Consider the following 15,818-nt stretch of genomic DNA (forward strand, 5'->3'; position numbering starts at 1 on the left):
TTGAATGTAACTGTTTTCAACTTGAATTGTACACAAATGGGGTGTATCCCTGATGCTGCCATTTCTCTAACCTCACCGGTTTTTGCTTTGCCTCATTATGATTATTCTATATTGATCTGTGCAGGATTCAGTTCACCTGGACTGACATGGGCGGGGTGCGCCTATCTCCTTTTGGTTGATGGCAAGTTTAAGTTTTTTGATGCAGGAAAGCTACTTTGTATAGTGGATGTAGAACCTTTTGCTGCTGCAATCCTTAAGGGTCTCAACCATGCCGCCTGTATTGGGTTGTAAATTAAAGAAATTTGGTGTGATAATCAATGGATCACTGATTCTCTCCCATCTCCAACCAAATGCCAATGGCCATGGCACTTAGTTCCTAAGTTGTTACAAATCTCAGATCTAACCCAGCATGTCTCCTTCTGTCCTATCAGTTGTAAATTTAGTAGGGCTGTCGTTACTAACTTAGCTTGTAATGCTTGTATGGACTCTGTTTTTTAGTGGTGTTTTCGCTTTGGTTTCATTAAAAAAAAAAAAAATTATCTTATTAGCATAGTTGAAAAACCAGATGTTTTGACTTGATTCGCCTTTCTCAAAACCTAGTGACTCGGATGAGTCAAACCTGGTCAAGCTGAATCACATTTCTTCACTAATATGCTATGATATGCATCATCCATGAATCATGACAATTAGAAAAGTAGGCTGTATGAGCTTTGTGGTCAGGATGCTTTAGGTTGCTCACGAGTTCACTCTCAATAAATCATTTTATTACCAAAATAAATAAAGAAAAATAAGCTGGAAGAGATGGTTTGAAAAAACCAGAATACAATGTAGGTGCTTTCTTCAATAAGAAAATATTTAATGATTGCTTAATGGCAAAGCTAAGTCTAGAATACGAGAAGAATTCTCTTAACCTAACTTCTACATTGAATCTTGGAAACCTAAGCTTGTCATGTCGAAGTCCACACTCCATCACTAGTACTATCCCCAAGGCCTTGACAAAGGGTGTTTAACACAGTCTCTAAAGCTTCACTCCACTAAATGACAACACTTTTCAAGGCAAAATCCCCTAATCCCCATCTCTCTTCCGTTCTACCTTCTCAATTTCTTCATAGGTCTGTTGCTAAGCAATGGCTTCGCAGCTTCTTGAACAGGAAGCAAGTCCAAATGAGAAATGAAGATGCAAGTTTTAGGAGTACGTTGCAATCATAAGCCAGAGCACAGATTATTGTTGGTTCACGGGGCAAAGTGGGGTAACAATAGCAGTTGTGGAGGGAAGGGCAACAACGATGGATGTAGTTATCAGCCATGGAGTAACAGTAGCATCAGGTAAAAGAGGTAGGGGCAGACCTAAAATGACTATTGGAGAACTGGTAAGAAAGGATATGCATGTGGTAGGGCTCAATCCTAGTATGACTTCTAATAGAGTTGTCTGGAGGACAAGGACCCATGTAGCCGATCCCTTGTAGGGGAACGTTCCTGGGATGCTGCTTTGACTTTTCCCTTTACTTACTTCCTATTCTTTTTCCTTTTACTTATTTTACTTGTTTTTTACTTCTCTTATTTATTTTACTGTCATAGCCTCTATCGGATCCATGTAGCCGACCCCATTTAGTTGGGATAAGATTATGGTTGTTGTTGTTGGAGTAACAGTAGCATCAGTGGAGTAGCAGTAAAAATGGCAGAGTTGCAATAGCAACAGCAAGTCAACAACAATTATGGAGGGAAGGGAGAGGTGGAAGGTTGTGCTACGACGACGAAAGGGGAACGTTGTGATAATACCGCAGTGATCAAAGAGATAGAGAACAAAAAGGGGGAAGACAGAGTTAACCAAACTCGACTATTTTTTTAGTGGCTCAGGAAAAACTCCGATTCTTATTTTTTATTTTATTTTTTATACTTGAACGAGTTTATCTAACTTTTGACTAGGTTTTCAAATTTTTTGACTCGACTCAGGTGACTTGCCCCAGTCAAAATCTGGTTTTCCAGCTATGCTTATTGGGACTATTTATAGACCAAAAGGTTGAGGAAAAAGAGGCTCCAACAGTCAAAAAATGACTATTTTTTTGTCAACCGGTCAACTAGCCATTGGGAAACTGGCTTGACCAACTGGTTCAATATTGGTCGTACTTTTTTTGATTGGTTGGGCTAAATGGTCTAATTGGTTACCAATTGGTTTGAGCCAGTTACTTTAGTTGGCTAATACTGCTAACAGGTTCGCGTAAAATTGCACTTTTTTATTCTGCTTTTGTCGTGTCTTTTGGGGGCATTTAAAATGGTCCTTTTAATTGTTTTGGTCAATTTTATATATGGGTCCTCAAGCATCTCCTAAAGGCCATCTAAGCTTAGGTATAAATGAATGTATAAGTATGATATGTAAGAGATGCAAGAGTCCTAATCTAGACTATGTGCACATGAGCATCTGCACAACTTTGTCTTCAACTTTGTCATTAGGATTTAATCTCATCCTACCTTAGACTCTACTTGATCTCAATTCCTGTACTTCTTCAATCTTCTATTTCCATTATAATAATGATGTTTCATCCTTTGTTTCTCCACATTGGATCATTATAAGATATCACAGTGGGAAAATGATTGTTAAATATCCTCAAGTGTTTGTTATCATCAAAACCTAGTTATGACCAACTTAGGAGAGTGGGATTCCCATGTGGGCATTTCCCCCCTACTTCCCTCCTGTAGCCCCTTAATTTACATAGCGTGAGTTAGAGGTGTTAAAAGTTGGCTCACATCAGTAGGCTCGACTTGAATCAATTGGTCGAAGACCAAGACTAGCCCGACTGATTACTACACATCTAAATGTGTTGAGCTCAAACACCGATTGATTAATAACCAGGTGGTCCCAATGCAAGGTAGTGGCCTGGTGGTCACTTGAACGGGACTATCCGAATATTGTAATCGGCCAATATCAAGCCCTTTTCACCCAATTATAGTCTGTTTAAGGACTGTTTATAGCCCAATTAGTCAATTAGCCATTCAAATCTCATTTATTGCCTAATTAGCCCAATTACCTTAAGCCCGATTAGGACTAGACACCGACCGGCCAAATAGAAACATGTCCATGCCTTGTCCTACGAGGCTTGATTACCTAAACGAGCAAAAATGGTGTAGGGCCTTAAGTTGGTGGCGATCGATTAGGTGCAATTGTTTGACAGCCCTACCATGAACCACCCTCTAACCTCTCCTCCCTCACATAAACCTCTCACCTCGCCTCCTCTCTATTGTGAGCTATCCCTTCTACAACTCCCACCCCAGTCCCACCTCCCCTCTCTCCCATAGTCCCCACCCCTACCTCCCCTCTATCATTCTATTGTCGGATCTCCGACCGAAATGTAAAAAAGGAATGTTTTGCAAAATCATTTCCTATCCCTTTCTTTTGGTTAGATCATTTTGCTCGTAACATCCTTATTTATTTTTTTTTTGTACAATCCCGATTTTGTTCTATTAGTTCCATGAAGAAATAAAAAGACAATAAACATAGATAATTTATATCTCAAAAGTGGACCACCAAATGGAATTCTTGTGCTTGAAATCCTTTTTCAATTGATGCAACCAAACAAATTCAATTATTTGTCAAAAAACCTATCTTTTTACTTGTTTCAATAAACCAATAAAAATTTGAAATAGAAATTAAGGGAAATGTTCTCTATTTGGGAGCATGGTCCTATGCATGTGGGAGCCAATGGGAGAGCATGCAAGGCATCAAGTGGGCGTCATTTGCACATATCATGGCGGTGGGATGGTCAATTTGCCCCCCATGTGTCTGGCGTAGGGTGTACACACCTGAGTTCCTTTTCCCTAGAAACGATATTAAGGGTTAGTGTTCTCTATGGGAGTGTGTGGCCCCAAGGCACACACGGGGGGCAATGAGAACATGCGTTGGCATCATGGGGGATTTTCGCCTTTCATGGGGGTGGGGCGGGGCGGGGCAGGGTGATCATTTAACCCCCCCCCCCTCTGTCTTTGGGCGTGGGAGGTACATATAATTTCTTCCTTATATTAAAAAGGCTATAAGAACCTCGAATCTAAACTAGGGAGATTAGGGTGAAATAGGGCCAGGTTTTTTTTAAAACCCCAACTCAACCCTGAGTCCTCTTAGCTTAGCCCAAGCCCAACTTGGCCTTTTGGTCGGGCTCAGCCCAGCCTAGCCAGGCCCTGATTGACCCTAATCAGCCCGGGTCGGCCTTGATTGACTCTAATTTTTGCCAAGGGCCGAGTTGGCCCTGATTAACCCTGATTTTTGCTAGGGCTAGGTTAGCCCTGATTGACCCTTAGTGGCTTTTTTTTTTTTTTTTTTTTTTCATTTGCGTCCTCCCATACATTTAAAAAAAAAATGATATACGTGTGATTGGGTATTGGTTTGTTTCATACTCAATTGGCTATTAGACTTTTCTTTGGATTAAAAAACTTAGTCCAAAACTTAAAATTTTAAGGGTAAATTACACTCCGACCCTTTGAGGTTTATCCTAAATACAGAGCGACCCCTTGTGTTTCTAAATTATACAGTCGTACCCCTTGAGTTGACGATATTAAATAATACAATGTAAAATACCAACTTTGTCCTCTTCTAAGATCATAAACCAAAAATCTATTCAAAATAATTCTTTTTAGGCCTTTAAAGGTTGATCTTGTAAGATGTGTCATGTTTGGAGTACTGCAGGTTGAATTAACTTCAAATGGTGCCAATATTGGAGCAGCAATTGGTTTTGCTTTTGGGTAGTCATCCCTTTCAAACTTTGAGTCTTCCTTCTATACGATCATTCCTTTCTCTAGCAACTACATGCAACAGAAGAAAAGTCTTGACTTCCTACAAATTTTGCAATTTAGGATTCTCTCATGGGAATTAAGCCAAGGTATTCAAAGCATACCAGAGAGCTCTCTGTTGGACAAGTGTGTGTCCATCAAACTCGGTTTGGTCCGGTTCAACCTGGTTCACCTTTATATTGAACATTTATACATTTTAGTTTAATATTGTCACATGCGATATAAACTTTTTGAGCATTATGTGTCCGTAAGTTATACTTAAAATGGTAGTCACGACTAGGGTTTGGGCTGGGCACCCTTATCATATGGTCGTCGCATTGGGTATGCCTAGACATGTGATGTCAGGGTACGAATGCGAGTGCTCACATGTTTGATGTGTGCATTGGCGAAGAATCTACTTTGTCGATTCCCTCATGTATTACTGCCAGATGTAGGAAGGGATAGACATGTGTCACCGACACCTGCATACTGAGGGAACCGTCCACGCAAAGTGTGATCGCATTCTTTGGTTCATCAATGACTGAGACTCAAGCGAGTCAAAGCCGGTGTTCTGGGAATGCGTGAACACTTTGTGAGTGAAGGGATTATCCAACACGGTCATCACTGCCCGATTGGGAACACCAAGATAGAGACTGCTCGTGCATGGTCGGATCGAAACGGATCCGATCTTTGGAAATGGTTTTGCAAAATTTATTTTACATAAAATGATACATTATTTATAGTTATTTCAAATAAAGTGTTTTATCGAGTTTTGTGGGACCCGATCGGATGCACAGACGCTCTTATATGGACATGTACTATGGATTGGGGTTTGGCAGTACATGTGTACATGCCCTAGATTCCATAATGATGGTGTTGATTAGTGGGGGGATTGTATATGATAAATTGTTATCATATAGGGAATTATTTGGAATTTACTAATTTAATTGGCTCTTTATTTAATTAATGGATTTGGTGCTAATTGTAATTATCCATTAATAATTAAATAAAAAATCTAATTAATATTTTCCCTATTAGATTTTGCTTCTTCACCTGTGTAGCACTTTGAGTTTAAACAGAACTGCCAAACTGAGAGAGAGAGAGAGTCAGACTCTCACTAGGGCTCTATTAAATCTATCTAGGATTTAATTAAACCCTATTATTATAAATAGGAGACCAAAAAACGTAGAAGAGGAAGCTCTCCACGTTTTTGGAGTAGACACTATCTCTCCTACATTTTTGGTTTCTCTCTCTCCCTCTTGTGATCTCTCTTCTTCTTCTTGCTTCTCTCACCTGTGTTTGAGAGTTAGGGTTTGTGAAACCCTAGATCTGTGCTGAGGAGTTTGAGGACATCTAGAACTGGTGTGTAGAATCTTGGTAGCACCATTAGAGGTTCAGATCTGTTTGCTTGGAGCGCTCGCTGGAGGAAGAACCACTGTCTATTGGAGGAGCAACACTTGAGGCTCACTAGGTTAGCAATTCTTCATTAATTCCTTCAGTTTATTGATTATTAATATTTATGGGATGCGAAAGAAACTCGAATCGACCTTTTCCGCTGCGCATTCGAGTTAGGGATGGATCCCCCTTGCCATGTGATGGACTAGGGATGAGTTTCTTCGTCCCTACTGTGATAATAAATTTGATGAGACACATGAGGGAAGGAGAAACCCTAACAGGGATGCACCAGGGTTCCCATGGGCGACCATGGGAAGCCCTAAAAATTAAAATGGGGCACCAATGGGACACCATGGGCTAACCCAGGGCGTGCAAAACCCTAAGAATAAATATCTTGGTCTCCCTAGGGAACCATGGTTTGATCCCTAGACCGTTGTTAGGCCAACAGTGTGGTATCAGAGCTACCTTTCCCACCCATGAATATTAGATAATTAATAGTTTAATGTAATTATCATGAGTGGGATGCAAGTTGGCACATGGGTGGTTAGAATATGGTTGTTGTAACAACCTTCCCATGTGCACATGGGTAGTTACAAGGTTGTTAGTGTAACAACCTATTCATGTGATGATGGATTTTGTTTATTTTATTTATTCCAATTATTGAAGCATGTATCCAATTAGGTTGTGATTACTAATTTTTAATTTTAAAATTTTTTAATCATATTCTATATATGGGGGGGGGGGGAGCGCATGCTGCCAAGCCTCTGCGCACGCCCTCCCCTATGAGCCTACCCTTGTGCGCATCCCCTTGCGGGCTGCCTGCGGCGGCAGAAGCTTACGAGCTACGGGCTGCGGCCTGTTGTCCGTGGGCCTTGTGCCTATGGGCTAGGAGTGCCTGCAGCCTGCGCAAGTGGACTGCATGCACCCCCCTTGTTTTCCCTCCAGTTTAACAAAAAAAAAAAAAACAAACAGATTTTTCAAAACAGAATTTTATTATTTTGTTTTGTTTTTTGGAGGATGATGATGGGTGAAGAGATTCCATCTTTACCCACTTGCAATTAAAATGCGATTTTAATTTTATGGGCTTGGATACATGTTATCACATGTGATGTGGTGGTTCAATAATTGAAGGAATCCATGTTTTAATTTTTGGTTTACTTGCTTTAATGCCCATGCATGAAATTATATTATGATGTGATTATGGGAATGACATTCTAATAAATGGATGGATTGTTTATGTGTGTGATATATGGGGTTATGGGTGGATGTGATGCTTCTCTCTCTCCCCCTATCTTTTTTTATAAACAAATGTACTCCACCCCATGTTTTCCCTCCAGTTTAACAATAAAAATCAATAAAAAAAAGGATTTTTCAAAACAGAATTTAATTCATTTGTTTTGTTTTTTGGATGATGATGATGGGTGAAGAGATTCCCTCTTTATCCACTTGCAATTAAAATGTGATTTTAATTTTATGGGTTTGGATACATGTTATCACATGCGATGTGGTGGTTCAACAATTGAAGGAATCCATGTTTTAATTTTTGGCTCACTTGTTTTAATGCCCATGCATGAAATTATATTATGATGTGATTATGGGAATGACATTCCAATAAATGGATGGATTGTTTATGTATGTGATACATGGGGTTATGGGTGGATGTGATGCTTCTCTCTCTTTCTCTCTCTCCCCCTTTTTTTTTTTTTCATAAACAAATGTACTCTACCCCATGGGCAGCCCAAATGGTGGGTTGGTTTCTCCATGCGGGGTTTCTTTATTATTATGGAAAGGAAAGTGTATAGAATTTTTCATAGGTTTCCATTGTAATTTTAGAGGAGTTAGGACTCCCAGGGCATGTTGATGGTGATCCACATGTGGTGCTCAAAACTTATGGAGATGCAAGTCACCTAATTTGAAGACGTAATCGGGCGGAGGAGATGATCGAGGCGTGGCATCCATGGTATGATAAATGCACCCAAAGTTATTAGTTTTATTTTTATTGGGAGGGTTCTTTAATTGCTTCTGATAAAAATGCCGTCATCCCATAATCACTTTTAATTAATGTTGATTAATTTTGTTGTTTAAATCTATCCATGTATGTGAGAGTTAATTAATCCCTCTTTATTCACAATACATGTATGATATGGACTAGTCTTAATCGATAGACATGTCCATGGCCTCCTATTGAAGATAAATGTAGAAAGTGTGTGACATGATCCCGCATAAGTCGACATAACATTGTTAGGACCTCTGTCACACATTTATCTATATTTACCTCTATCTAGATACGTTAGGGTATGGATAGTGAGAGGGCACTGCGACAGTGAGCCATCTTTCATGATTCCATGATTCTAACTAATGCAATAGGTAAGTACATGACTTGGGTATATATCAGCCGATAGGATCTGGACATGACACCCAGGTGGCCAAAAATATTGGAAGCCCATGAGGCGGACAGCTTAGTCCACACTACCATGGTGTGTATAATGACTCCCGACAGGGTAAGTTATGCATGCAAGGGTTGTAGGTATCCAATTCATCTTTTGGGTTATGAGGAAAACCCAAATCATGAAAGACCATTGATGTATGTGTGCTCAATTTATTATTTTCAATGGTCATTAATTAGCATGTGGTTATTTACTTGTGCATGTGTAGATTAATATACGATGGCTGCCATTAATTCCAATCTGTTAACACTCATTAGCGAATACAAACTTAATGGTACAAACTATGTCGATTGGTATCGAAGCATTAAGTTGCTCCTGACTGCTGAAGGACTGTCCACAATTCTAGATGAACAAGTTCCTCCTCAACCCGACCCGAATATTTTGAGGCAAATGAAGAGATGCAAGAGTTTCTTATGAGGGATTCCAAGGCATCACTCTATATCCTAGGATTGTTGGAAAAGTCAGTTGTAGACTTAGTCAAGGATATACGCACTGCTGGGGGTAAAATGGATAAGCTTACTGAATTGTTCAACAGGCAGTTGACACACGCACATTCTGATGCGATGAGTCAAATCCATAACTCCAAGATGTCCCAGGGGACTCTAGTGATGGATCATGTAATGAAAATGATCAATCTGTTTGAAAAACTGGAATCCATGGGGACTGATTTCAGCTTGTGATACAAGACTGATGTGAACTTAGCGTCACTCACTTCTGCCTACGCACCTTTTAGGATGTCCTACAAGATGTCTGAGAAGGAGATGGAGCTCACCGAGCTTGCTAATGCGCTGGTAGAGGTTGAAGCGTCCTTGAAAAAGGACAAGGCTGAGGTCAATGCAACTGAGGCAAAGCCTTCTTCAAATGGGAATAAGAAGAAAAAGGGAAGTAAGGGCAAGACCCTGAAAGTCAAGGGTGGGAAGTCTGACAATAAAGGCAAAGGCAAGTGCTTCTATTGCAAGAAGGAGGGTCACTGGAAAATAAATGGTCGTGCTTACCTGGCAACTTTGAAAGACAAGAAGCCGGATGAAACAGAGGCTGCTAAAGAAGGTACATGTGATGTTCACGTTCTTTATGAGTCTAATTTGTCTTTTGAACCGACCAATTCTTGGTTGGTGGATAGTGGATCCACTGTTCACATTTGCAATGATTTGCAGGGGTTCAAGGAGACAAGGAAACTGGAAAGAAATGAAGTGTGTCTTCGGATGGGCACGGAGTCGAGACCATGGCGTTGGGCTGTGGGAACTTTTATTTTAAATTTTAGTTCGCTAGTTTAGTTTTAAAGGATTGCTATTATGTACCCTCTTTCAAGAGGAAGATAATTTCAGTTTCAAAACTTGTTTTTGACAGATATAGTTTTTCCTTTAATTCTAAATTGATTATTCGTTTTAATAATTCCTTTGTGGCATCCGGATCTATGCAAAGTGGTTTGTATTTTCTAGATTGTCCTATTAAAATGAATGTTGTTTCAAATGTTGATTTGAAACGGAAAGCAGCTCTAGTGAATTCAACATATCTGTGGCATCTAAAATTGGGTCACATAAATATGGACCGAATCAGTAGATTGGTGAGGGATGGGCCCTTAGAGAGTCTGAGGGTGGAACCATTCCCCACCTGTGAGTCATGCCTTTAGGGCAAAATGACCAAGAAACCCTTTAGCAATAAAGGTGTTAGAGCCACAGATCTGTTAGAGTTGATACACACTGACGTGTGTGGACCCATAAACATACAAGCAAGATATGGGTATGAGTACTTTATCACGTTCACCGATGATTACTCTAGATATGGTTACATATACTTGATGCGTAGGAAATCAGAAGCCTTTGATAAATTCAAAGAATTCTAAGCCGAGGTTGAAAGGCAGCTCGATAAACGCATCAAGTCCTTATGATCAGATCGTGGAGGGGAGTATCTATCGGATGAGTTTAAAGAATATCTCATATCCCAAGGGATAGTTAGTCAGCTAACTAATCCAGGCACATCACAACAAAATAGTGTATTCGAACGACGCAATCTGACCCTATTGGATATGGTCAGGACGATGCTCACTTATAGTGAGCTGCCTCTTTCTTTATGGGGGTACGCTTTAGAGACGGCGATATATATCTTGAATAGGGTTCCATCTAAGTCTGTAGCCAAGACACCCTTTGAGTTATGGAAGGGGCGAAAGCCTAGCATTCAACACCATAAGGTATGGGGTTGCATAGCACATGTGCGAAAGCAACAGACAGACAAGTTGGAATCCAGGACTTCGAGATGTTATTTCTTAGGCTACCCCAAAGGCACGATAGGCTATTATTTCTATGACCCAGTTGACCAAAAGGTCATTGTAAGTAAACATGTCACATTTTTTGAGGAAGAAATGATGACCCAAAGGTCCGAACCAGTAGTCATAAAAGAGCTATCAGATGGCTCAGAAACGTCACTTTAAGAAGTGAGACCAACTAACATACCCGCTAAAATACCAACACTTGAGGAACCTCGACGCAGTGGGAGGACTATTAGACCACCCACCAGGCTAACTCTTCTAACTGAAGAGGAAACTGTGGAAAAGTTTCACATGGTATCGGTTGAATCGGATGATGATCCAATGACATATGTTGAGGCTCTAAAGGATGTTGATGCCACTAGGTGGCTGAAGGCAATGCGCTCTGAAATTGATTCGATGCATTCCAACAAGGTCTGGACTCTAGTCAATCCACCACTTGGCGTCAAGCCAATTGGATGCAAATGGATCTTCAAGAGGAAGAAGGGCGCAGATGGAAAGGTTGAAAGATTCAAAGCGAGACTGGTAGCAAAGTACTATACCCAGAAAGAGGGTATAGACTATAAGAAAACCGTTTCACCAGTAGCAATGATGAAATCCATCAGGATTTTATTGGCTATCGCAGCACACTTTGATTATGAGATCTGGCAGATGGATGTGCAGATTGCATTTCTAAATGGGTTCCTTCAAGAGGAAATCTACATGGAACAGCCAGAGGGGTTCTCTTCCTTGGAGGAAGAAAGAAAGGTGTGCAAATTACAGAGGTCCATTTATGGGTGAAGCAGCTTCGGAGAGTGGAACATCAGGTTTGATCAATCAATCAAATCATTTGGTTTTGATCAAAACATGGATGAACCATGCGTTTACAAGAAGATCAGTGGGAGGGCAGTATGTTTTCTTATTTTATACATAGATGACATATTGTTGATTGGTAACGATGTAGGATTCCTTTCATCAGTAAAATAGTGGTTATCCACAACGTTTTCGATGAAAGACCTTGGTGAAGCTAGCTATATCCTTGGGATCAAACTCGTAAGAGACTGCCAGAAAAGGATGCTAGGCTTGTCACAGGCTACCTATATAGACAAAGTCCTGGCCAAATTTAGTATGGAGAACTCCAAGAGGGGAAGTGTTCCCTTCAGACATGGAGTCAGTCTTTCCAGATCTCAATGTCCTCAGTCTCAGACAGACATTGAAGAGATGAAGAGGATTTCCTATGTCTCAGCAGTAGAGAGTCTTATGTATGCCATGTTGTGTATGAGGCCGGATATTTGCAGTAGGCATGGTAAGTCGTTATCAATCTAACCCTGGACGCGAGCATTGGAGTGTTGTCAAGAATATCCTCAAGTACTTGAGAAGGACTAAGGAATATTTCTTGGTTTTTGGATCTGATCAGTTGTCAGTATTGGGATACACAGATTCGAATTTCCAAACTGACAAGGATGATAGAAAATCCACGTCCGGGATGGTATATCTAATGGGTGGAGATGACATTGTGTGGCGGAGTGCGAAACAAAAGTCTACAATCCATTCTACTACCGAAGCAAAATACCTTATAGCTTGTGATGCAGCAAAAGAAGGTGTTTGGCTGAGAAAATTCCTATCAGATTTGGAGGTAGTCCCTGATCTTGTCAAAGGCCCTATTCCCCTGTTATGTGACAACAGAGGGGCCATTGCACAAGCTAAGGAGCCTAGGGCTCATCAGAGGAACAAGTACGTGCAGCAGAAGTATCACCTCATCAGAGAGATTATCCAGCAGGGTGACGTGAGTATCTCCAAAGTGGACACAACTGAAAATGTGTCTGATGCCATGACAAAGGGTTTGTCATCAGATGTGTTTGAGAAACACATGGAGGGCATGGGTTTAAAATGAATGGGGAATTGGTTTTGATGTACAAGTGGGAGATTGTTGGACAAGTGTGTGTCCATCAAACCCAGTTCACCTTTGTATTGAACATTTATACATTTTAGTTTAATATTGTCACATGCGATATAAACTTTTTGAGCATTATGTGTCCGTAAGTTATACTTAAAATGGTAGTCACGACTAGGGTTTGGGCTGGGCACCCTTATCATATGATCGTCGCATTGGGTATGCTTAGACATGTGATGTCAGGGTACGAATGCGAGTGCTCACATGTTTGATGTGTGCATTAGCGAAGAATCTACTTTGTCGATTCCCTCATATATTACTGCCAGATGTAGGAAGGGATAGACATGTGTCACCGACACCCTATACCTGAGGGAACCCTGTCACTGCAAAGTGTGATCCCATTCTTTGGTTCATCAATGACTGAGACTCAAGCGAGTCAAAGCTGGTGTTCTGGGAATACGTGAACACTTTGTGAGTGAAGGGGTTATCCAACACGGTCACCACTGCCCGATTGGGGAACACCAAGATAGAGACTGTCTGTGCATGGTCGGATCAGAATTTTGATCCAGTACCATTTTGGAAATGGTTTTACAAAATTTATTTTACATAAAATGATACATTATTTATAGTTATTTCAAATAAAGTGTTTTATCGAGTTTTACGGGACCCGATCGGATGCATAGACGCTCTTATATGGACATGTACTATGGATTGGGGTTTGGTAGTACATGTGTACATGCCTTGGATTCCATAATGATGGTGTTGATTAGTGGGGGGTTGTATATGATAAATTGTTATCATATAGGGAGTTATTTGGAATTTGCTAATTTAATTGGCTCTTTATTTAATTAATGGATTTGGTGCTAATTATAATTATCCATTAATAATTAAATAAAAAATCTAATTAATACTTTCCCTATTAGATTCTGCTTCTTCACTTGTGTAGCACTTTGAGTTTAAACAGAACTGCCAGACTGAGAGAAAGAGAGAGTCAAACTCTCACTAGGGCTCTATTAAATCTATCTAGGATTTAATTAAACCCTATTATTATAAATAGGGGACCAAAAAACACAAAAGTGGAAGCTCTCCACGTTTTTGGAGCAGGCACTCTCTCTCCTACGTTTTTGGTTTCTCTCTCTCCCTCTTGTGATCTCTCTTCTTCTTCTTGCTTCTCTCACTTGTGTTTGAGAGTTAGGGTTTGTGAAACCCTAGATCTGTGCTGAGGAGTTTGAGGACATCTGGGACTGGCGTGTAGAACCTTGGTAGCACCATTGGAGGTTCAGATCTGTTTGCATGGAGCGCTCGCTGGAGGAAGAACCACTGTCTATTGGAGGAGCAACACTTGAGGCTCACCAGGTTAGCAGTTCTTCATTAATTCCTTCAGTTTATTATTTATTAATATTTATGGGATGCGAAAGAAACTCGAATCAACCTTTTTCGCTGTGCATTCGAGTTAGGGATGGATCCCCCTTGCCATGTGATGAACTAGGGATGAGTTTCTTCGTCCCTACTGTAATAATAAATTTTATGGGACAAATGAGGGAAGGAGAAACCCTAACAGGGATGCACCAGGGTTCCCATGAGCGATCATGGGAAGCCCTAAAAATTAAAATGGGGCACCCATGGGACACCATGGGCTAACCCAGGGCGTGCAAAACCCTAAGAATAAATATCTTGGTCTCCCTAGGGAACCATGGTTTGATCTCTGGACCGTTGTTAGGCCAACACTCTCTGCACTACGTAAATGATAATGCGTTACAACTAGCTAAGGTACGTGGGTATGAAAATCTGCATATTTCTGTCTGCCTTCCTCACTAGTCGTTACCTACTACTCTATGTTAATGCTGGTACTTAATAAAAAGAAACTGTTTTTGAAATCAGTCACTTAGGGGTGCTCTACTTGCAATTTGAAACCCAATGTTGTAATGCTTTAGAAAAAAAATAAACCAAGCTGTAACTTGGCAAATGGAGTCGCCCAGGTCTATTGAATATTCAAAGCCAAGAAAATTAAAATTGTAATGGAATTTGAATGGTGTAATAGATCTGCTACAAAGAAAATTTAGAACACGACATGGAATTTTGAATTGTATGTAAGTAGAATCGTACCCTATTCAGAAATTGAAACAAACACATTACTATTTCAAAGACACTTGCAATAAAAGCAGAATCGAACCCTAACTGGTGAGCAGAGATGATTCGAACCCACAAATAAGAACCCTAAAATGCATAATTGAACCATAAATTGAAAAAAAATTACCTCCCTCGTCGTCATAGGTCGTCGCAAATCATCGCCAGTCGTCACAGGTCTCGGTGATGGTCTCAACAGATCCCACGTCTCAATTCTCGGTGATGCTTTTAGCAGATGTCGCCGGTCGTCATAGTTCTCTGTTCGTGTAGCAGGCAAGGGATGGAATTGAAGATGGCCTCAACAGATCGCCATCTTGAGAACCCTAAAATGCATATGCATCTTCCTTCAAGTAGCAGAGGAAGGAATGCCAGAACCCTAAACGCTCTTTCTGATTCAAGTAACAGGGGAAGGGGGTGGAAGGATCATTATCACCTACAATTCTGACACCCCTCCAATTCCCTACAATCCCTCACATGGGAGTGAAATGACCACTTACCCACTGCCTTGGGAAATGTGTCCAAGCAATGGGTAAGTGGTCATTTCAACTCCCATGTGAGGGATTGTAGGGAATTTGAAGGGTGTCAGAATTGTAGGAGATAAAAATTTGGGGTGGAAAGTTAGAGATGCCCTATGGGCAAAATGGTAAACTCACACCCCATTAGGGATATATTATTCATTTGAAGGCAACTTAACCAATACAGTAACACCTAACTAACGGAGTGGGGTTGACTGTAACAACTAACCTTAACTCAGGGGATGCGGCTGTATAATTTAGAAACACAAGGGGTCGCTCTGTAATTAGGACAAACCTCAGGGGGTCACAACATAATTTATCCAAATTTTAAATACGTTAGTTTTTAGATAAGGATAAAAGATTTGTACAACACCAGCTTAATTTCAAACTTTCATGTAGGCACTCCCCATAGGACTCAAATTACTGTAGCACCACCCCTA

The sequence above is a fragment of the Telopea speciosissima genome, chromosome 4, assembly GCF_018873765.1.
Source record: "Telopea speciosissima isolate NSW1024214 ecotype Mountain lineage chromosome 4, Tspe_v1, whole genome shotgun sequence".
Classification (NCBI taxonomy): Eukaryota; Viridiplantae; Streptophyta; class Magnoliopsida; order Proteales; family Proteaceae; genus Telopea; species Telopea speciosissima.